The sequence below is a fragment of the Grus americana genome, chromosome 24, assembly GCF_028858705.1.
Source record: "Grus americana isolate bGruAme1 chromosome 24, bGruAme1.mat, whole genome shotgun sequence".
Lineage (NCBI taxonomy): Eukaryota > Metazoa > Chordata > Aves > Gruiformes > Gruidae > Grus > Grus americana.
The window spans coordinates 3,773,171-3,795,624 of NC_072875.1; the positions used below are offsets into that span (position 1 = coordinate 3,773,171).

Sequence of the window (22,454 nt, forward strand, 5' to 3'; positions counted from 1 at the left end):
TGAACTTGCGACGGAAGGAAGTCAGGGCAGAAAAGAAGGATAAAACACTTGTGAGCAAGCAAGCATCCAGGGAGACAGACTCTATAAGCCCGCCGTTCCTGTTCACCTTGGAGGTTACCCTAGGGGATGGCAATGCGTCGGGGAGGTGGTGGTGACAGAGAAGCTGGTTCTCTGCCGTCACGAACATTGGTTAGGAAGGTGTCCAGGAAATTCTTGGCCACTGCGACACTCTTCCTTTTTTGAGAGCTGCCATGTTTGCAGCTAGAAAATGACGTCTAGGTGAACTTCTAGACAGGTGATAGTCCTGTTAATACATACCAAGAGGCGGGCTGTTATACTTTACATCTTGCAGAGGAATCAGGCTGAAGTTGAACTATGCAAATGATAATGTAAAATAACCAGTGAGTAGATACTCAAATAAGGATTTCAGATATATAAATAAAGGAAAAAAGATCATTTGAATCTGGGATACAATTTTGCAAATCCATACAAGATTCTTTGAGAGGAGACAGGAAAGCTTTAGAAAAATAACGCTGGTCCTTGTCCACTTCTAGAAGATAATGGGGACATATAGAACAATACAGAAAAGATGCATTAATAAAATTGCCAAAGATGATCTGTCACTTCCTCTTGGTAAGAAGCCAAAGCATTTTATAAAATGCATTTGCACTTAACCAGAATGATATCATAATCTTCCTTAGTCATATCTTTTCATGCCTTCCTGATACTCCACAAAGCAGACATCAAGGTTTTCAGGAGACATCCTCAAAATGCTGCATTAAAATTAAAAAGGGAAGAGGCTGCATCTAAAAGCTGCACAAACAGAATCACCTTCAGCAAAACCTTGAGCATGAAATACATGGCACAGTGCATGTTTGTAGCAGGAAAGGAAATTAAGAGGAGAAAACAATGAATTATTGAAGGCTTCACGGTTCTCTAGTCTGGACAGATCTAAAATCAAGATGTCACTACTGTCTATTTCGGAGTCTCTTGCTATTTTTGATTGAAGTGATGCAGATGTGAGACAGAGTTTTACTCTCCGAGAAAGGACCGGGGCATAATTAGGGTTTCATTTGAGTTTCACCTCCCCCCTTTAAAAGCTATTTGCGCTGACCTCACGCAGTTCCAAGTCTCTTTTTGTACGTTTCGCTCTCTTTTTTTTCTGTTGTGGGATTCTTTTCTTTTGTTTGGGTTGGTTTTTTTTAGATAGCTGCAGAGAAAAGCACAGATCTGGAGAACTTCAAATGTTAGCACCACCGGTGTTCTGATAAGGCATCAGCCTTGATCCTTATTAGTTATGTCTAGATAAATCTATACCTTAGCTCCCAGATGTCCACATGCTGAAACAAGATCTGGACTCCTGTTTTAGAGATGAGGTGTTGTGTATCACAAAGCTACCTGGAGAACATCCTTCGAGGTAGAGATAAGGCAAAGTCTCTTCTAAATTCTCTTTCATCTAATGTTACACAACATAATAGTTTCATTCTCAGCTACCCACAGCTCCTCGCCATTATTTAGATTTCTACTTAGACCTGGAATTTTTTCTGTGAACCTCAAATCAGTTTCACAGATTTACTCAGGTATTTTTAACACCCTCCCCCCCCCCCCCCAATTTCTTCTTTCAGATTGCTTTCAGACTGCAAAGTGTAAAACACTTTGATTCCTAGGTTGTTGTGGAAAAATGCTATATGAATAAGTTATAATAATAATAATAATAATACATTACAGTGATAATGATGGATGTGCTTTAAACAAAGCCTCTGGCTGCCAGAGTGGAGGAGCTATGGAAAAATCAAAGATAATCTTGCATGAGAAGAATTGTAATGAGAAAGACCTGGAATATGTTATCTCTCTGAATTGCTCCTATCTGCTCACCCAGGAACAGGATTGTCCCAGTTTGACTTGAAGAGTGTGTCAGGTCTAAGCTAAATTTAGGACCAGGTGCTCGGCTGGTGTCAGCTGCGGCGGCTCCGCTGACAGAAAGGGAGCTGCGTGAATTCAGTCTGGGTTCATTTCTGTTACGGTGCGGCTTAGTATATCGTTCCCAGCGTGGAGCAGGACCCTGTTGTGCTCAACGCTGTACGCGCACACGCAGCCCGTTTCATCCTCAAAGCCCTTGCCATCCAAATAGATGAAAGCCAAGAGAAATAGATTAAAAGACTCGCCCCAGACACCCAACAGGTCAACGGCAGAGCTGGGAAGAGCTGCCGCGCTCTCCGACTGGCACGCCGGTGTCCCATCCGTGCTGTCTCCACCAGGCACCTGCTCTGACAATCGTGTTTTACCGGCAGGTAAAGGCAGGTTGAGCTGTAGTTTAATACAGCTTATTTTCTATAGACAAAATGTGGACATTAGGTAGAATTAATTGCCTGCAGAAGGCAACAGATTAAATCAAGAGGATTCTTCGGATTACTGTAACAAAAACTACTAGTTTTCATGAAGAGCGAGACTTTTATAATAGGGGCTTCATGAATTATCCTAGCATCGTACGTACTTTTCAGTTTTATTCCATCAGCTGTTTACCTAAAGATCATCTCTAACATAAGCACACCCGCAGTTCCTTTAGGTATGTGCACCTTTAGGTGTGGTGGTGAAGTACTAGCTCCTCAGTCATGGGGAATTTGGAAGTACAACGGACACGCTGAGTCCAATACAGCAACAGGACAACCATCTTTTTCTACTCCAGCTTCAATCCTGAGGGCTACCAGACCTATCGATACTAAAAAGCTGAGGAACGTGCTCTATAAAATAAGGCAGAATACTATTGCACAGGGTGCCTGTGTTCACATTTCAGAAGTATCACGGGATCTGGGTGAACGGCAAAGCAAAGCCTCTTCAGCAACAGAAGATGTAAGCTAAAAGAAACAAAGCAGCAGAGCCCTAAATGCTTCGGAGGCTGCGTGAGATTCCTTCCCATCGGGAACACCCAGCCCATGGAAATCCCTCCCGTGCAAGCCATGCCACTCGGGGCGAGGGGCTCTGGGGGGTGTGCATGTGTTTACTCGTGCCCACCGATTTGAACGTGTGCTGAGCCAACATCCCAATTTCATCTGCTATCTAAATCTCTCCACCCGCAGGACAGCTTCTAGGACCCTGAGAAAGTAATCTCATGATTTATTAGGTTTTATAACAATGGCAATAAGCAAGGCAGCTTTTTAAGCAGCTAACTGAATTGTGATGTGGTTTGTTTTTTGTTGATTTTTTTTTTCCCCCCACAGTACAATGTGGATCTATTTAGCCTTATAGCTTGAATTTCAGCCTTTCTTTGCCCATGAGAAAGCCTGGTAAATGGGATTTGTGCTAGAAGCTATAGGGGAAAATATCTTTTAATTAACCAGGAGGGCGGCTCAGGGAGGATGTAGCACTGTCTCTTAGCTGAGTTTCCAGCTTCATTGTGAGAAAAACTTACACAAATTAAGGTAGAGCGGTAATTGCAAATCAAATTCCCAATAACTTGGATTCCTTTCCCCCAATTTAACCGGGTTGGTACAGTAGCTGGGACGATTCCAGCGCGGTGCGGCTTTGCAGGCACGGGCACCTGGGGTGCGCTGGGAACGGGGGCACCTTGCCCTGCACTCTCTAGCTCCCGATGCTCAGACGGTGTAAATCTGTGTGGTTTCACTGAGATCAGGGAAGCAGCGCTACTCAAAGGCGGAGGAAGACGGTCTCTATTTTCAAGGCAAGGCAATCCGAACCTCTCATTGCACTGCTGGTAGAGAAATATTTTTCCTAAGAACACACCGAGTTCCTCTGTCCAGAAAGCATGAACTCGGCACAGATCCTGCCCTACCTGCACCATCAGCGTTGCTGGGTTGGGTTCCCGCTTGAGAGAGGCTTGGGTGGTCGTGCTGACCACGTCTCCATCCCTAACTCCTTTGTCACCTGCCAGGTGATTTCACCAACGGCAGAGCTGTCTCAGCAGGAATTGCATCCCCACGATATTCGTAACGGTCTGCAGGTCAGTGCAGAGGCAAACCCTCTGGCGCGTGAAGAAGCTGAAGAGATACACCTTCTGAAAGGCCAGAGATCCCTCTGCAGAGAGCACCGCACGCATAGCGCTGCCACTGCAAAAAGCCTTAGTGGGAACTCTCACCTTCTTAAAGGCTGAGCGAAGCAAAAACGAGGCACGACTCCAACAAACCAAACTTGGTTAGCGCCAGGACTCAGGGACTGGATACGCGTGCTTCCAGCATGGATGCTGGGGATGGAGCCCAGCCCAAAGCCTGGATACCGATACCCCCGCTACTTCAGTTCGTTCAGTTCTGGACCACAACCAGGTCCATCCCTCCCGTGGCCCCGTCTAGCTCTCCATATTGCCCTGCGTTATTCCTCGCCAAGTCTCACAGCGTTTTACTGGACAAGGCACGCAAGTTAAATTTACATTTTATTCGAGCAATGTTTCATCTCGTTTCTGTGTGTCTCTGCTGGTGATGAGGCAGTAAGAAGCTGATGAAATTTATTTCTGCTCTTTCTGCCACGCTGTATAAATAAAGGAAAAGAAATAAAATACTTCTCCAACAGGAAGTGTGAACGCTTTAATGCTTTGTTTAAATATGCAGTTGAGAGACTGTATTTATCACATGGCATCTGTACGCGTCTACAGCTGAAATTTGCTCTCTAAAATTAAAAGATCTCATTTACATGCATTTTATACCTGTGCCACACCACTGAACTCAGTGGATTTACTCTTGAATCTATGCTGGGTAAGAATCACGCCCAAAGCTTTGCAGAAATAGCATAGCCCACTGTACGCATGTTTCTCAGGTAGTGCGAATTCTAGCTGGCAGGCTGCATTTCCCAAGAATAATTGGTGTATACATACACTACGTGAGATTTATATTCCCTGCATCTTTGGCTATATACAATATGATTTAAATGGCACAGGCACTAGAGAAAGTGGACAGTAAAGCGTACAGTATTTGAAAATAAACATAAAGCAAAATGGTTTGACATCCTATTTCACTTAAAATGTAAATGGTGAGCATTCAGAGCATGATTTACAGCCTTTTTAAAAGCACAAATGCTCTTCTTTTCAGCCCCCTAACTCAGATGCCACAAATCAGGAGAAATCTCTGCAGCATCAGGAAATCCCCCCTCGCTGGTTTTCTCCCGTCCTTTTGTTGCTATCCCAAGGAAGGGACATGGATCTCTCAGATCAGTTTTCTTGACTTCCCCCCCCCCCGTTGTCTCGAATTGAAGTTTGGCTGTATCGTGAACTTTACGCTGTGAGCTCACGGACAGAGAGAGAGGGAAGGGAGAGGAAGGAAATGTAATGTGTGAGCCCATTGCTCATCAGCTCACCATTGCAGCCTCTTGCCCGGGCTTAACACCTTTTCATAGCCATAAACCCGGCTGTGTCGCTGCCCTCATCGCGAGGGCAGCGTGGGCTAATGCTGAGAGACACCTCTTGCTTCCCAAGCTCCTGCCGCTGCCTGGAGCCACTGACCCAGGACGCCGTCTCCTGACACGCTTGCTAGCTTTCGGCCCATCACGTTTTGGTACTCAGCTTAACCTGCCTCTGCCCCGTTTCCCAAGGAGCCTGCCAGGGAAACAGCATCGCTCTGCTCCGGTACCTTTCCTGTGACATCTTTCCAAGCCACCTTCCCCCTCCTCACCCACCGCTACTGGGGTGTACGTGGCTGCAGCAGAGAAACCCCCCACCCCCAGACAGCCAGCGGGGCCGCGCTGCCTCTGCTCCTGGCAGAGCCCTGGGCAAACACCCGAGGGGGTTTTTCAGGACAGAGACACTCGGCTGCACCGGTGCAAGAACTGACCAGGGTTCAAGCTCTGACACACAGGAACCAGCAAGTTGACGGTGCCTTTTGCCCCAGACCACAGCACGCACAAGAGTCGTTATGTACCAGCGCCTAACAAGACAGGAGTCCACGAAACTAGACCCTCATGCAATCCTCCTGCACAGAGAGGAGGAAGAGGAGGAGGAGGAGGAGGAGGAGGAGACAGCCCCACCGAAGCGATCCTTGTGCAACAGCCCTCGCAGCTCTGCAGCACCGGCACGTGCGGGTCTCAAACCATCTACGTTGAAGGGATGACCCAAATACGCCTCTCGGCGCCCACTCTCGCCTCCCCACGCGCCTTGGGAAGGGAGGACGCTGGTTTGAACGGCTCGGAGGCTGTTCTGGCTGCAGGCGGGGGGGTCCTGGAGGACTTTGCACCGCCTGAACATCGGAAGGCAAACCCCGGAGCTGCTGCCCTCCTCCCGGCCCTACGGCAGCGCAGCGGCAAGAAAAGCAAGCTCCAAGTTTTCAGCTGAAACATCCGGCCCTTAAATCTTTAATAACCTTTCTTTTCTTTACTCAGAGCACAGAAGTACGAGCGCACATCTTAAGAGATCAAACCGAATCCTTAATTTAACCAGCTATTAATAAGGGTTAAATCTGCAGGCTGCGATGGCCCCTTTGCCCGTCTCTCCCTTGTCCGCGCGCACACAATCAATGGAGCGGGAAGCCTGAAGGGCGTCCATTTTGAAAAGCCGTAATGAATCATTTTTCCTTAGCAAATCTGGCAAACTTCAATCCTGGTTCCTGCAGCCTCCCTTTCACATGTCCAAGCCCTCTGTGACACATCAAATTTAATGAGACTGCACAGACCTCAAATAAGGCACTGTAGCACTGCTGGGATACTTTATTAAGGAGGATCAGACAGAATGTGTTTGCTGTTTAAGAGCCTTTAAAGGCAAATTACACTGCTTTTTGGGGGGATGAGAGGGGGGACCGGGGGAAGCCTCCCATTTTTGTTCGGTCTCTCGCCCTTCTCGAATAGTTATTCTGCAGGCCAATTCAAACAGAGCATTAAGGTTTCTGCAAACAGGGAAAGCGGCAGAATTGGCGGCGAGGGCTGAGACGCCAGCGATGCTCTATTGAAGGTTGCGGGGCAGGATGCAGACAAAGAAACGTGTTATCTTACAAAATAATAACAACAATAATCTGCCTCTAACAAGCTGTGCAAGGCAAGACCCCACCCTGCTAGCAGGTGCTGCCCCTGCTAGGTGCGGGGAAAGGCCAAGTTAACCCCCTCCGGCTGGAGGAGAGGTGGGAATAACTTTCTGGAAAGATGGGTGATGTGAGATATGTGCTGAGCCATCCTTAGGGGAACCCCGGGACCGCCATTCCACGAAAGAAAGGGGAGAATCAAATATTATTTTTAATTGGAATATCTATGTAGATAAATATAAGCACCAGAACAAAAGAGAGTTCAATTCTGCACACTCAAGGATTTGAGGGAAGGGAGGCTGTTTGGTTTTGCTTGGTTTGCTTGTGGGGAAGTAAAAATGGATGCTGCAAGAGGTATGAGATGAAATCCTAGATGACTACAAGGTGTTGAGGTTTTTTTACAACCATAGCCAGCTAAGGGTTATGTCTTTTTAGACTCTTTTACTTGGAAAACCCCATTCTGCATCAGGACTCAATGCTATAACTTCTGTTGGACAGTACAGCACTCTCGTGGCATAGCAACCTCCTGCTTAATTCAGAGCATCTCTTTTGAGATCCTCACGTTTGGCTTCTCTCTAGCTATGTCTAGCTCTAAAATGAAACCTCAGGCCATCAGTACAAGAAGCTCCTCCGAGCTGGAGCACTCACGGACCATCTCAGCACATGCTAGCTGAAGGAGATGTTTGAAATCCAAATGAAATACACAGAGAAACAGAGGAAAGCGAATCGTAAAGGAAATAAATTCTCTAAGCAAGTGTCCAAGCTGCTGGACAAGGCAGCACCGGACAAGGCTACAGAAAAACCAAAAGGTCTATCTTAGCCTACAGATTCCAACCTAATTGGGTTTTATAGGGAGATTTAAAAATTGGACTAGCTTTCAGAGAGCTCTCGAGGGTGTTTTGTTAAAAGCAGAGCGAACATAGCTAGGAAATTCCACGTACCAAACCTGGCTCCCTGGTTTCATGCTCTATTATCTCGGGAACGAGAGTCCCTGGAGTTAGAGGGAGTTATAGGTTAACACATCCAGGCAACTGGGGGCTCAGAAAGGCCGGGACGCTGGGTTGGAAGTGTAACGCAGCAGGGCTGCTTGGTCCTGCCAGGCTCAGCTTGCCTGTTTTCTTCTAAGCAGTGTGCCAGAGCATGCACAGTGACTGACCCTTACTCGGAGACAGCTGGAGATGTGGGAAGAATACACAGCTCAGGAGATGTGTATTCACTCTTAGTATGTCTGTGCTAAAAGAAGAAAGTCTGCGTCTCAGAAGATTTTTTTTTATGCGAATAGAGCAAAATGATAACCTTTTCATTTTGCCGAAGCAAGGACCTAGCCTTCCAAAAAGTGCAATAAAAAGAAATGAAATCATTTATACATCAGAAACGCTTTGGTTGCAGAACAAAACCAGAGACGTTTCCTGTGTCAGGACCACTTAGGCAGAATCTGCAAAAGGTCCATGGGGGTGATTGGCTTCATTTAACTTTTATTCTTTATCTCTGGCAATCTAAGGAGGTTCGGGGCTTTGCACAATGAATTCAGCGGTGATTTGGATCCAGGTTGCATTTTATCTGAACCACCCACATTCGGAGTCACAGGAAGATTGTGGTTAATGGATCAGTTTAATGGCATCAGTTCTGATCCATCTCTAATTAAGAGCTCTGCCAGGAATACAGTCAAGCAATTCTAACGGCCCAGAGGAAAAATTGTGAAGTCAGGTAATGAAATTTGCTTATTAGACAAAATGGGAAGAAAGAGTGCAGGGGCACAGAAATCAATATGGTAAGCAGGACAGTAACATTTAGAAAGCACTGCACATGGAAAAAAGCATAGCTAATGAAGTTCACTGCTGAGAAGCGTAATAACGCTGATAACAAATCCTGCGCTGATAACATCCTTGAAGATGTTCACCTGGAAAAGGTCCAGCTTTTGTGACCTTCCAAACAAGGTATTCCATGCTCCAGCTCACTCGGCTGGAGAATTTGATCCCCTCTGACCTTTTGCACCTCACAGTGCTTTTATAGGCAACTCCTGCCACGTCCCCTTCTAGAGCAGGTTTCCTTCCGATAGCGCGTAGAGTGCACCGTGCCTGGCGTTTACAAACGGTATGGTGACATGACTCTCCAGGATGCTGGTGAAGATGGAGAAAGGCAGGGTCACACCTGAAGCCTGGAAACTAGTTGGGCAGATGCTGTAATAGCCCCCATTAGACCCGCGACACAAGTAGCCCTGCAGAATTAATCACCTACGGCCCCTTTTATCCAAGGGCCATTTAGATCTATTCCCACCTTACCCGTTAGGTACAGAGAAGATGCACGTATCAGAGGGCAACGCTGATATTGCTAAAAAAATCAAGTGTTTATTCTGTGATGATCTACAGAGTGCTGAGCAGGGAAATATTCATAGGTGGGATAGTTACAGCTCATAGGCTGATAGGAAAGGAGGGGAGAAAACCAGACCCTTATCGGCAACCTCCTCCCCCCCCGCCCCACCCTTTATTTTTACATTTTTTTTAAGGGAAAAAAGTTAACTCAAGTTTATAAGCTTTAGCTCTGGAGCGGAGCCCTTTGTGTCTCGCTAGCCCACATAATTGCGCTCCCCCCTCCTCTCACCCCGTGGCAAAGGAATGTAGGTGGAATGTCTTTACATAGAGCCCAGCTCACGCGGGGACTGCACAATAAGGGGAAGAAACAGGAGCCAATCTAAGTAAAGGATCAGGCGAGCACTGGAAGGAAAATAATATTGGGCTGTCTGCTACCACATCTAACCCTGGGAAATGCCTCCGTGAATCCCTCGCTTCCTTCTGTCTTAAAATGTCCTCCTCCTTCCCAGAGGTTCAAGGGACATATCTTGTTACGGCCTCCTTTTTAACGCTTAACTTTTCCCCCCCTCTCTAATGCTACTTCTTTCATTCTGCTGCTGCATATATATATTTACTGGCAACGGAAAAAATCAATAAAGGAGAAGGAAATGACTTGGCAGCCTTCCGAAGTGTTAAAATAATTCTCATCTAATTGAGCCCCATTGTTTTTAAACAATATTGCCAGCAGTGCAGCTAAGTAGCTTGGCCTCAATTTTCAAAAGCAACTAGTGATTTGGGGTGGTTCCGATTTTCTGGGTCCCCGCTTGAAATTCCCTTAAAGGGACCGGTTTAGTGCACACATTCGTACGCTCGCACGCGAGACGCGGAGCCCTCTGCATCGCTCCTAAAAAATTCAGCTGTGCCTCTGAGATTTAGCCCTGGGAGCCCACGGCACAACTCTTAATTTGAGGGCGTATTTAAGTACAGCAGCCCTAGGTATGACTGTACGTCCCCATAAAGTATCCTAGCTGGCTTTCACCAGAGAAAGCTTGGAATGATATTAGTAACAAACAGCTTGAACCAGGTGCATTCCAATCTGTCAATTCTTTGTGTAAATTATTGCTACTTAAATACAGACTTTCGGTCCCAACTGTAAAATATTCTGGTACGTGCTGTGCAAGAGCATATATGGCTAATCCTTACACTGAAACTTCTTACTGGGGCTGGTCGTAATCTGGAGACTCTTCCGTGGGTAATTCTGACTTTTCCACGTTTTGTTGATGTTAGTATTTATTTATTTTTTTTTTTAAATCAGGAGAAGGAAGACTCAAATATTAAGAATGCCTAAAGATCCTTTCTGTTCCCAGCACAAAATATTTCCTCCACAGCTCAAAACAGTTTCACTTTAATAGAACCTGAAGTGCTTCATTTCAATTTTGACCTTTTTTTAAAAAAAAAAAAAAAGTATTTGTATTATACAAAAATGGAAATGAAAAGTCATTTCCAAATGGAAAATTGAAGCGTTTAATTTTGAAAGGATGAGAAGCATATCTCAGCTCTACTGGAATGCTCCATCTAGATTTGAAACAGAGTAAATAACTATGTTTTCCAAAACAAAGGTTTTTCTCAGGAAGGTAACAGCTTAGAAAGCATCCCATCATAGAAATTTCAGCAGCTTAACATTTAGAGACTAAGTCATCTCTTTTCTGCTTCCATGCAGGGTGAAGAAGGACACTTCACCGCAGTCTTGCAGAACACCATCCCGTTTCTCACGCCTACGTTGCTGTCTGAGCAGAGTGCAAGCCTCCATTTAAGCAGAGCAAATACGAGGCGATGCCTTTTGTCCAAGATGTCTCCCTCTAGCACCTAAGGAAACAACTATTAGTGTTGCTACCGCTGTGCTTTTCCGAGTTAAACACCCGTTATCGCCCTGGCACCCCGAGGTTGTACCTCATTTATATAGCAAGCGACCTATGTGTGTAGTGCCTGGATTTTTTTTTTTTTTTTTTTTACAGTTCTCTTATTTTCCTGAAACTTGTTCCTGGACTGCGCCTGGGCGAGTCGAGATTTGTGTTGAAAAGAGCTACAGATGGAAATACAAACCACATCACCCAGTCACTTGCAGCAGCAGTTGCTGGTTTTGAGTTCAATTTCTCGATCCTTGAGCTTCACTTCTGAGGGGCTCAGCCTCAAACACCAAGAGCTTGGCTTTCAGATCCTCTGCCTGCTGTCTTCCCATCCACCTTTAGGAGCGTGCCTATTCTGGGTACCGGTCTAAAGCCACTCATCACTTTTAAAAAAAACTTGGGCATAAGTTCTCATCCCCTCCAAAAACGTTTTTATCAAAAAAGACGCAAAAGCGCAAACAATCAGTAAACTATTCTGATATGCTGGGGGGTAGGGGGGGAAAAGCTCCTAAAGTGCAGGTGTGTTCACGCTACGGACCCCTTGCCATGCTCCACAGTCCAGCTGAGAGCAGCCGTTCTCCTCTGACATCCCTCAGCCTGCAAGCATTATTTCTGCTGGGAACGTGAGTAAACCGCACAGGAAGGGAGTTATCTGCTGCTACCAAAGGGCCAAATGCGCGCAAATACTCAGCGATGTGCACCTCTGTGCCTTCTGCTGCAGAGGTCCTGGGGAGCAGCCTCTCCCTCTCTCACCCTTAGAGGAATGAGCGTTGGGGTGGGAAACATCTGCCCTTCGGCTCACTCGCGGGGGGTTTCTGGGTTTATTGGCAGGAGCGCGGATCCACATGGCACTCATAATGTAGCCCATTGTGCGTGTACAACCACAAATAGGTTAAATCAATAAAACAGAAAAACCTCAGTTCTTGTATCAAATACCATCCATATCTAATGCCTCCAGGATGCCTTCTGATCCCAGAAGGTCCTGCTCATTTGATGCCTTCGCTTCCTGGGTATCCCCACACCACTTCCCAAAGGAAAGAGCCAAGATATTAGTTTTCCTTCACAAAAACAGCTTATGAGAACGTAGGGCCGGTGAAAAGCTTCAGCTTGACCAACCGCAGCGTCTCCCTTTGCCGTATGGCAGAGAGGAGACTCCAGCGTGCTTCGTCCCTGACCTCACGGGAGCACCCGAGGGGTGGGAACCCCACGTCCCCCCTCCGATGGCACCGCCAGCACCCGATAAGGAGGTGAGGCTGCTGCTGCGCTACATCGCGCCGGCGACCCCGTTGCCCTCGGATGGAAACTAAATTCATCTGAATTCTCTGCTGTGGAAACTACATCCATCATCTCTACAGCTAGTATAAAACGGGTGTATTTCCAGCTGATGGCAGAGCAGCCCGATGCAGAGTGGGGAGCAGATTTAAACCATCTAGGGACGGTGAAAGCCCTGGCGTTGTACTACCAGCTCCGGCCACAGTTACCCAGTACCCAGGGCAGCCTTTATTTCACGCAAGCTGGCACCAAGACAGTTAGCTGTATTTCAAATCAATACCAAACGCCGGCATTTGGCAAAGGCCTTAGAACAGAATAATGATGATGGGATTAGGAAAAAAGAATTCATAAAAACTAAATTAAAAATCACACCTCGCTTCACATTGGAAATTGGACTCGGCCACCGCGCTCTGTTTGGAGCAAGCCTCTTTAAATGCAACCCATTGTGTCGAGAAATTCTCCCTGGAATCTGGGTTTCCAACACAGCATTACTCCAACTCCCCACGTTCATGAAATCCCCAGAAAAATTGCAGCACAACAGAAAAGGCAACCTCCTGGCAGGTATCGCCGCGGTATGCGTGCGTTTCGGAACAAGTCTCGGCAAGACCTGCTGAACTGGAGAGAGAAAACTATTGGCAGAGGGTGGCAAAGGCAATTCGTTTCACAGCTCCTCTCAAGTGATGTCTGATAAGGGATAATCAACTGTCTAGAGATAATTTTTAATTTCCCTGCTCCCCCAAAACACACGTACAAGCTTTGAGTGATAGACAAAGGGAAACAAGTACTGCTTTTTTTTTTTGTTGTTTTGTTTCCCTCCTTTCTCTTCATTTCCTCACGCCAGTAGAAAAAGGGGAAATCAAGGGCAGAGAAACAACCTAGTTTGTACTGAAGGGGAAGCAATAACAGCCTTCCTATATGCAATAACAACCCCCACCACCCCTAGATATCCCCAAACTAACAGAAACGAAGACATTGGAAAATGCCCTTTTTTTTTTTTGGCCTGCCATCATAAAACACAGTTTTCCTCCTCACAGATTGATAGTCGAGTAAAGACAGGAGGGAAGATGACAAACTTCTGCACCTTCTGCTCTGACTGCAAATGCTCCTGAGCAAGAGACTTTCTCCTTTAACCCCACTCTGTGCGGCATCGAGCAAACTCCAGGCATCCCCTAAAATAAAATAATAACTGCTGTCAATTATTATTCTTGCTCACTTCCCTCGGATTTAGGGCATTTGTTGCAAAGTATCTACATCATCCAGGGGAAAAGGGAGGATTTATTCTGTGCTTACAGTTCGTACCACAGATCTAGGGACTCCGCCACGGTCCGCGGTCACGACTGCAGCCAGTGCTGTACGGTGACAAACAAGAGTTTCCGTAGAGGTGCTTAGGAGGAGACAGTCCTTGGGGCTGCAGTCTGATTTGTATACTTGGCCTTTCAGGGCTTTACCTCGCATTCATTCAAAGAGAGAGGACGGCGGGGTTAGTTTTCATTTTTTTTTCTTAGAAAGAACCGAAGTTAGGATGAGGCATTTCTAAAGGGGAAGGGGGCAGCGGGGGAGGCAGAAGCTCTCCTTGTGAAGCACTCAGGTGAAGAAGAAAAAAAAAAAAAACCCCAAACAAAACCAAAACACCCAATGCTGCCGAGTTATTTGGCAATAGCTCTTCTCATCTGAGGGTATAAAAGACTCCAAAAAAAGACCACACAATAAAAAGGAGAGCCTGTCTGAAGTACCATGTTTTACACATTGTTAGACTGAAGCAATCTGTTCGAGTGAACCCTTTTAAAAGGGGCCATTTCTGCGTGAAAAGCCAGTTGTGTGGAGCTGGGAGGCATACAGCTGCAGACAGCTGTGGGGCTGGTACTGTAACTGAATCATTTTAAGAGTGAACTCTGGCATGTTGACGGGAGGCCCGAGAAGGGTAGCGCAGCCGGAAAGTACAGTTTGCTTCTGTATGAGCCGGGACACATTCACCTTCTCGCACGGCTCCAGTTAACGAATGCGGAGCTGGTTGGAACTAAATTCACACAGACCGCTTCTCTTCCCCCCCCCTTTTTATTTTGGTTTTGTTTTATTTTTAAGAAATTTAATTCTGGACACACAAGAAAATCCTCCCTTTTGACCTCTGCCTTCTGGCGAGTTTCCAAACACTCCGAGGATCCGACTGGACCGTCGGTATCATCCCGGGCTGGGATGGAAAAGCTTGCAGGTCCCAAGTGCTCGGGGGGGGGAGAATGCTGCTGCTCTTCAGTGCATCTAAATCTTTCCACGTTCCCCAGCGAGGACAAACCAATACCAGAAGGGTGCATCTGTTCTATCTTCCTAATCTTCTGACATTACACAACGTACACGGACGCACAGACATTTGGAATTAGTAACTATTTGGAGGATTCTGTATTTATACAAAAACCAGGGTCCCAGCAGAGCAGTGAAATAAAGGTAAAGTCAGATCAGGATCTGGCCCGCCACATCAAAACAGGCATGCTCGTGCAAAGGTATTAGTTTATCGTCCCTGAGAAAGCAGCTAACTCTCAGGAGGAGGCATCTTGTGCGCATTCACTCGCGTGAATAGGAGGCACACGAGATGACCAGTGGTTGTTGGGACAGGTGACAACTGCAACAAACATCACCACAAATCAGCTTTCCTTCACTACAAGCAACCAACTGTCAGACACTTCCGAGTACCAACGTACCTGATGTTCGGGAGGAGATCATTAACACGGAGGGGTCAAACCAAGACCCCAACTTGCTCTAAAAACGGGTCTGCTGGCCAACAAAGCGAGTCTTCGCCATTTGCCAGCGGGGTATGCAGTGTCACACTGAATGGTTAAAAAAAAAAAAAAAAATTATTTTCGTTCTGGCTTCTATCCAGATCTCCAAGTTAGTAAAATGGGAAACCAATGTGGGATGGATAACCGTCTGTTTGAACTCTACCCACTTACAAGGTGGCGCTTCCGTAGAGATGCCGGTGGGGGAGACAAGTGAAGCACTGACTGCGTTCGGAGGAGGAGGAAAAGGATCAGATGGAGGCAAAGAGTTTGGTTCATGTTAAAGGGAGTATTAGAAGCCCAGAGGTAAAGAAATGAATTCGCTAGACTGACATTTGAAGGGTTAATGGGATTTAAGCTTTGATCTTCCAAGAAAACATGCTTAAAACGTAGCCCAAGGCATGTTCACCATTTTGTTTGCTAGTAAAACAATGCAATTTGATTTTTGTTGGCTTGTTGTTTTTAAGTGGAACCTCATGGGTGTTCTGTTAAATTCAGCCCACAAAAGCAATTTGTGTCATTTTAATGTAGCTCCTGTGTTAGAAATGTTTGTTTTTAAATGCAAGTTTTATTGTTTTCATTGTTTGCACATTAAAAGCTAGATCAATAAGAAAAGCAATTCATGATGTTGTTCTTCAAACCTCAAGCCTTATCTACCCCATAAATTGGGGCAAACATGGAAGTGTGAGAAATAACAAAGGCTCATTCTTTTGGAATATTAAAAGAATAATTCCAGATCTTCTCTGCTTTGACCTATCACTATCTATCATATGTCTTAATAGTCACAGGAGAGTCAAGTAGGGATACAGCCCTGTGACTGACAGGATGGAGCAGAGCATTCTGTAATTTGTTATAGTCTGGTAGTTTCTTACATTTTAGTTTGCAGATGTGTAGACATCACTTTAGCTTTTCTAAAATGGAAGCAAAGCCTTCTTTCTGCAAGAAAAACATATCAAAATATTTACCAGATATTAAGTGTTTGTGTATATATTGTTATTAAAAAAAAAAAAAAATCCTAATACAGAAGGCAAGATGGGGACAACTCCCGCAGCGAGGGTCAGACCTGAGGGTCAGATTTGCGTCCTATCTCCTGATCTGCTACTGGCTTTACGTTCAGCCTCGTACAACTCTTGCTACCTCTTAGGGCCTCCATTTCCCACCTAAACCCAGGGGACAATGCTACAATGTGTTTCTTGCTCTTTGATATTTGAAACATGCGTAGAGATTCCTTAGTTGAAGGTACTAGCAAGAAATCATTATCGTTATATTTATATAGCCCATTTCTTCCTGCAGGGTCCCGAAGGTATTTTAAAGTCTCAATAGTCTTGGGTAGAAGGGAGCAAAGAGTGCCCTAGCACGTTGGACTCCTCTTGGTGCAAGCTGGCGACCCCGTAAAAGTCCACGGTCGCTAGGTACACATCTAAATAACAGTTTTCTAGGGTGGGGCAAAGGAGAAAGATCTAAGTAATTGGAAAAGCGAAATTTGATCAAACAACCTTCCAAACTGTTCGGTGACAAGTACAGTGAATTCTACTTACTCTGAGAGGTATTGGTAGATAAGAGCACGTTTTCACCTTTCAGCAGAAGAATTGCCCTTCTGCTGGTTGTGTCAATGGCAGTTTACCACCTACGAAGTCATGACTCTTCATTCTGCAGTAAAGTGTATTTTAATGCTAACATGCCCTTTAAAGCGTCTCCAAGTGGACTGGCAGATTACGTTTAGTAATTGGTAGATTGATACAAAACGATCAGCGTAACAATGCGGAGCGAGAGCAGAAGACACCACATCACTGGACGTGGAGCTGCACAAGAGTCATTGCTTTCATCGTGCATTAAAAGCTTCTTGCTCCATCTTCCCTAAAATATCCCCTTCTCATTTCAATGCCTTTTTCCTTAAAAGGTTGGTGTTACAAGCAGGGTCAGTGATAGTATAAGGTATGACTCCGCATGCCTTCACACCTCATGAAATCTCATCTACAATGGTAAAATTAATGAGGAAAATTGCCTACTGCAACAATTTCTGAAATAGCTGTAAATGTTTTATTGCTTAAGTGTATGCAACAGCAACTTCAGCAAACATACTCCATTGAGTGTGGTAGAGAAAGGACATACACAGGATCTTTTGGAAAAGCAGACAGCCATGCCTAGACTATATTTCTAAATAAGTCTGCATTAATTAGCTGATGACTACACAGCATTCTGTAGAAAACCACACTCATCAAAGACACATTCCTGCACAAGGCCAGTGCGGCATATCTCCTAGGTTTGCTAATAATGCCACCCTACTTCTCAGGAAGCAGACTGGTGGTTTTAAAAAATAATTTAAAAAAAAAAAAAAGCTGAGAATATGCCATAGGGGCTGCTCATTGTCTCAAAGGTGTGGCTAAATGAGGTTTGGGTTGGTACCCCAATAGGTACAATAAAGTCTACAGTGAAACGAGCACCTGCTTGAAGTTTGCCCCCCCCACTGCACACAATTAAATTATTACACTTGGGTCAAAGATCATCTCTGTTTGAAAAATTAGAGAGAAATGACTGCATGGTAAATCTAGCAGGTAATTCTGCCACCACCACCCCACAGTAAGGAGATGCTCCATCACAGCATACGATGGCTGCAAAGGTAGAGCCATTCATCCATCCTGGACCGCTCCGCCTGGGCAGGGAAGCAGAACACTAGTATCTAAGTGTTCTCGCTTTCCAAATTGTTCCCGAGCTGACTGCCAGTGACCAACTGATGGCCCGTACCAGGGAGACACAGAGAAAGACACGCAGCAGTTCAGATAGGGGCGAGAGACCAGAAGTTGTGACCCTCTGCTGTTGGCGCCCGGCCGCAGGCTATACCTTCTTGTCCGTCATCTCCCACTGCCACACCGCGCGCCACCAGCCCACGAGGTCGTACAGCTGGGTTTGCAGACAGGGAGAAAGTGCAAGGGCTACTCCATTTGCCCGGGTACTTGTGGCAGGAGCGTTCGCGTGAATGATTTGAAAGGCCCTTGAAAGTCACTCAGTTAGGTAGCAGAAAGAAAACCGCATGATTTAAGTGGCCACTCCACACCATGCAAATAGGATTTGAACCCGAGAGGCGCAGTGCACCGTGAACTCCCAGTTACTCAGACCATAGCTGGGGCGTTCAAAAGCTTTTGGCATCTTGCAAGTTCAGCTCAGAACAGCGAAACTTATTCAAGAACAGCAAATAGCTGGTGATAACTGATCTATATGCTGGAAGTTGCTCTCATAAAACATATGCTAAATAATTTAGGAACAAAAAGCAGTAATAATAAAAAAATCAAACCCCCTAAGTCTACTCCCAGATGATCTGCAAATACAAACCAGCAATAAGTCTATGAAATAAACTCACCTAGTGCTACTCTCATATTCCCTACCATCCTCCCAATCCTGATTTTCTTTTGATTCAGCAGCTTTCCTCCTTTTGGCATTTCTGGCTGGCAGAGCTGGATGTACTTGGTTAGAATTCAATACCACGAGGGGGTTTAGTAACTGAAAGCTGCTTCCTCCCCCCCCCGCATCAGCAGCTCAACAGGAGGTAAACAAAAGTTCTAGAAGGGTGACCTGCATGGTTAAGGTCGTTGAGTTTGAACTGCTTCGGTCCTCATCAGAATTCACCAGGAAACATCAGAAACTTCCTTCAACTAAATTAAAAAAGGAAAAATGAAACTGCTATTTGAAATCTCCCGATCAGCTGAAAAATACCTTGCAACGCGATAGCAAAGCACTTGCCAGGGCTCGCTAACGTTCAGTAGGTGTTTGCCCCGAGTGCTCCATGGCACTGTATAAATGCAGAGCCTTCGAGACCAGTCTACGCTGTCATTAACGGATTTTAAATGAAGTAATGCAAGGAAGAAGAGAAAAAGAAACAGTAGTATCAGGAGAAATGCCTTGCACAAGGCTTACACCAAGACCCAGGAAGAGCAATAAATTAGAATTCGCTTGTTAGCCCTGATCCAAGCAAAGGCTCAGTTGTGTGTGTTACTTTAAAGATCAATACCATCCAGTTGACTTCAATGAAACATCTGCTTTCTGCTGCAGCGGATGGACAGCTACTATCACGGCTTAAGTCTCCCTTCTGAAACCATCCCTCGCTAACAGCAGCAAAAGTTCTGAACTACAACACCCATCTTTGAATCCCATTTTCAAAATTATTGCAAAAAGTTGAGAAAAATATTAACAACAAGGAGACAGATGGTGCCATAATAAAATCCCCTCTCTATTCTTACTTATTTCCACTGCTTTGACCTATCAAGACAGCCTCTCCCAAAGCATATCATGTTTGCACTCCACATGTTAGTTCCCTGCCTGCTAGATCACTCAAAGAAAGGACTAAAAACCTCCTAGAGCTGATGGCACTAATCTGATGACCTGACAAAGCTCTAACCAAGAACCAGTTACTAGGAGATGGAGACAAACCATGGCTGCCATCCAAAAGAACTCATAAATCTAAACATCTCCTGCTTGCTCTCTTGTAACAGCTCTAGTATTTCTTCTACTTTTACTTTGTGAAGATTGTTCATTATTACTTTCACCTCTTAGCCTCCCTCAGGATGTCTGCTCCATCTGCCACAACATATCAGAGTGAATCTTAGCAAGTACAGTTCAGGTGCTCACTTTTACCCTCCTCCTGAATTCTTATACTTGACATAAGGCTTCAGAATATATATAATTGTTTTTCAATCAACATTCTGCAGTTTCCTCACCTCTTGACTTTGTTTTGTGTCCGCCTCTCAATTCCAAACATGCTCTTCTCGTCCTTCATTTCATTCTTACCTTGGAATTACTGAAAGTGATACAGATGATGATACATCATCTTGCTTAGTAATGTTTTTGCTGAACATCTCAGCCGCCACTTTAGTTTGCACATTAGCAACCAGAGAATAAGCTAATTGTTTTGACACTACAATTTGGCAACCCTTAACACAGCTAGGACCGTAGGCTTCAGCATTCAACTCTGCTTCTGGGAGCAAAGCATGTCAGTCTTTATTGACTTGTACTTGGCTTCCCCCATATAAGTGTGTTCTGAACTTCTTTCATCTTTATCCTACTGCTGCTAAGCACGTCATTTCCTAGTCCCTGTTATTCAACAGCCTTTATATTCATATGCAGCCCAATTTTCTGCCTGTATCATCTTTTCATTTATGTCAACTGGATTACATGTTGCTCCTACCTGCCTCCAAGTTACCGCTCATTTTCTGTGTCAGATAAAGTTATCGCACAGTAGACTGAACAGATTTTATTCCACAATTGCATTCCTTTATGGAATTCCTTTATGTTTTCAAATTGCTCGCCATAGTAGGCTGTAATTCTCCTACAGTATAAAGCGTTCATCAAGACAAAATAGAAATATGGGAGCTGGCACTAAGAGCTACGGTCAGTCCTTCCTCCAGTGCAACAGTCTCTTTCCAAGAATCACAAGAACCGACATATTGCACCGAAGAGAAATCTAACATTTGTGGGATGAATAACCTGTCAGTAGGTGAGGCTTTCTCTTTTTGTCAGATTAATTAGCAGTCATCTCCTTCCTTTAAACATAAGACTATAATGCTTCCAAGCCTTATTTATTTTATTACTGTAATTGGGTATTCTTCGTATATTGTTGTGACTGGCGTCAGTAGATGGCACTGTGACATACACTCTTCCAGGTTCTTTTTTTTTGTTAGCCTGCAAGCAAAGGTTTAGTTTTACGAAATTTTCTTGTGTGTTATAATTAGTTTTGTTTATGCAAGGATCTGTAGTCCTTCGGGAGCAAACTGTGGAAGCAGTGAGATAATTTGCTTTCTGCATTTGCCCTGCTCTCTGATTGAGGTCAGTTCTTGAGCCAGAATCAGTCTCTAGGTACCAGTCACTGAGGTTAGGTTGAGATTCCTATAAGCAGGGATTATCCTGCATGTTATTTGACCACTCTTGCTCCAAGACTAGTACACCAGTCTAAATAGGGCAATTAAACTGAGAATGTACCAGTATTCCCCTCCAGCAGAAAAGCAATCTGCAATGCCCAAGCTCTCTTTTTGCCCTGTGACAACAGATACATGTTGCTATATTTAGAAAAGGAGTCTGTTCTCCAAAGAAAGGTACATGCAAATGGAAATAATTTTTTATTTTATTTTTTTTTTTTGGTTTCCAAAGTTGAATGCCTAATGTTGGGGACCAAAACTACCAATTCAGGAATCCATACATTCAAGTATTATCATTAGCAAACCTGGTACCCTAAAAGACAATTCAAAATCTGTTTAATTTTCAGAGACGTGGACTATGGCTAGCGTCCTTTTAAATTCACTAAGGCATCAAAAACCTGTGGAATGTCAAGACAAAAAAAATAATAAAATTCAGTGCCAAAATACGAACTGAAATGCCTTCAAATTACTTGATGGCCAACACTTTCAGTGTCAGATGCCTTAACTTATTTGCCTTCTATTTTGAGAGAGAGAATGACAAATAGTGTTATCTTCTGTCCACGCTTAAGTTGGAATACTTGTTATAATGGTACCCAGAAATCTCAGTGAAGGTAGAGCCCTGTTGAGCTAAACACTTTTCAAATATGAGATAAATGGATTTAGATGAAAATGTCATCAACTGATTTCACAAAAACCCCCTTCTCTTTTTAAGAAAAAAAGATGAGAAAGATGGTTAAATGTTTATCAACAGTTTTTCACAAAAGCACCTTTAAAATTTCTTTGCATTTTTCCTCAGTTTTAAGCAGCAAAGTCACCCCTACCTTTAAGACTTTGTTAATGATTTAACAATGGGCAGCATTTGATGAATGAAAAAAGATAGCAACAAATAGGAAGAGAAATATCAAAAATATACCAAAAAAGTAGCGTTAACATAAACATCTTCTGTAAAAATAAACATAAGCACATAGATTCATACACACATATGCACACAGTGCATTTAAGTGTATAAAATGTCTTTATGACCTCGTAGGATGAAGTGTCCTTTGCGAGAATGACCATTATCATCAATGGCTGATTAACAAGTGTCAAATTAACAAAGAGCGATCAGCAAATATAAATGTACGTCCTATAAAGTATAGAAAACCTTTATGAGAAGGTACCACTAAACTAATAACTCCTTACAGCAACAAAGCTTGACATTCCGCTCCTACATGACTTTTTTTTTTAATCAAAGAACGCCAGAGAGAGAACAATAGTTCAATAGACTTTCATATCTGACCATGAAGAATAAAACATACTCTTCAAACTGTGATTGACCAGTCGTAACACCCATGAGACAAGGACAACTTTGAAAAAGTTG

The 22,454-nt window shown here is 44.5% G+C and overlaps 1 long non-coding RNA gene across 1 annotated transcript in view; it reads right to left on the minus strand.

Moving 5' to 3' along the window:
• The window catches only part of LOC129196102 (uncharacterized), a 110,878-nt gene that overhangs the window by 72,481 nt on the left and 15,943 nt on the right, over positions 1-22,454 (minus strand). The window lies entirely within an intron of this gene.